Here is a 1788-nt window from a genome sequence, read left to right on the forward strand (position 1 = left end):
TCACTACGGAAGTAGGATTGCCCAACCTTCCTTCCGAGGAGTGGCTGGTGGGTTTGAACCGCCAGCCTTCTGGTTAGCAGTCAAGTGCTGTAGCCACTATGCTACCAGAGCTCCTTAACAAAGACTACCCATTCCTAAATGGAATTATAACCACAGGCATAAATGTTAGTATTTACAACACAAATTTTGGGGGACATAATTAAATTTGTAACATTGTCATAGAAGTGAGGTTTCAGAGGTAAAGGAAGTGGATCAATTTGACAGCTTCTATATGTATTGCGTTCTATAGAACTTTGGATAAACAGAAGGGTCTTTAAATAAAACATATGAAGCACTAACCATAAAGGAAAACAATGCAACATTTGGCTTCATTAAAATTAAGGACTTCTGTTCATCAAAAAACTAGATTAAAAACTCTCACAGCCATTGTACCACATTAAGCTTCATAGAGACAGTGACCAGCCAGGCAGAGCTGGAACACACTGGGCAACTCTGTGCCTCATGGATGAAAAATAACTAAAAATGTGCAAAGCAAATCCTAAGAACGTGAGAGGCAAAATGTCAGCCTATGCATTTTTTTGTACAAACTTGCCTGGAGGAACACAAGAAGCATCAAAATGCTAGATAACTTCTCAGAATTTTCTAAGTGCTCAGAGAGATGAAAGATCATGTCTGCTAAAGAGAAAGGAAAATTTGAAGGCATGGCAAAGGCCCATTATGAGGAGAAGTGAAAAACTATATCTTTCCTAAAGGGGAAACAAAACGAAAGTTCAAGGATCCCAATGCACCCAAAAGGGCCCTTTCAGCATTTTTTTTTGTTTAGTTCTGAGCCTCACCCAAAAATCAAAGGCAAGCATCCTAGCCTGCCCATTGGTGATGTAGTGACGAAACTGAGAGATGTAGAAAAATACTGCTGCCAGTGACAAACAGCCTTATGAGAAGAAGGCCACAAAGCTGAAGGAGAAATACAGAAAGAATATTGCTGCATACCAGCCTAAAGGAAAGCCTGTTGCAGTCAAAAAGTGAGTCGTCAAGGCTGAAAAAAGAAAAGAAAAGGAGGAAGATGAAGAAGATGAGGAAGGTGAAAAGAAGGAGGAGGATGAAGATGGTGATGATGATGACTAAGTTGATTCTAGCACAGCTTATGTTTCTCTTGCCTATAAAACATTTCACCTCCTTGCACACAGTTCACTCCTTTTAAAGAAAAAATTGAAATGTAAGGCTCTGTAAGATTTATTTTTAAACTGTACAGTGTCTTTTTTTGTATAGTTAACACACTATTGAATGTATTTATCGATAATCTTCTCCTGGTGGTATCTTCAGTAGCCACTAAACTTGCCTGGTACAGTATGGGGCTTATAAATTGGCATGGTAATTTAAAGCAGATCCTTGAAGTACACAGCACAAATTGGTTATACATGGGGATGATAGTTTTTGTTTGTTTGTTTGTTTGTTTGTTTTTTATCTTCAGTTGTCTCTGATGCAGCAATTATATGAAATAATTGTTACAGACTCCTACTCTGTAAATGCAAAAGCAATATATATATATATAGAGAGAGAGAGAGAGAGAGAGAGTTGCTTTGTTGACATTCTTAATGCTTCTGCGGAAATACAGATTTGTTTTGTTTTTAGTATTATTGTCTTTTTCATAGGTCTGACTTTGTCCTTCTTGAAGGGAAGCTAGTACTTTGCTTTTGGCCATTTGGGGTCCCATGAGTTCTTTACACTGTCCATCTTTTAATATACTCAGCTGACTAAAAAAAAAACTTTGGTTTACACACCCTGCCT

The 1788-nt window shown here is 37.9% G+C and overlaps 1 pseudogene; it reads left to right on the plus strand.

Moving 5' to 3' along the window:
- Positions 1–522: 522 nt before the first annotated feature.
- Positions 523–1125, plus strand: LOC103210010 (annotated as a pseudogene).
- Positions 1126–1788: the final 663 nt, after the last annotated feature.

The sequence above is a fragment of the Orycteropus afer genome, unplaced genomic scaffold (genome assembly GCF_000298275.1).
Source record: "Orycteropus afer afer isolate SDZICR_OR568_19922 unplaced genomic scaffold, OryAfe1.0 scaffold00548, whole genome shotgun sequence".
In the NCBI taxonomy this organism is placed as follows: Eukaryota; Metazoa; Chordata; class Mammalia; order Tubulidentata; family Orycteropodidae; genus Orycteropus; species Orycteropus afer.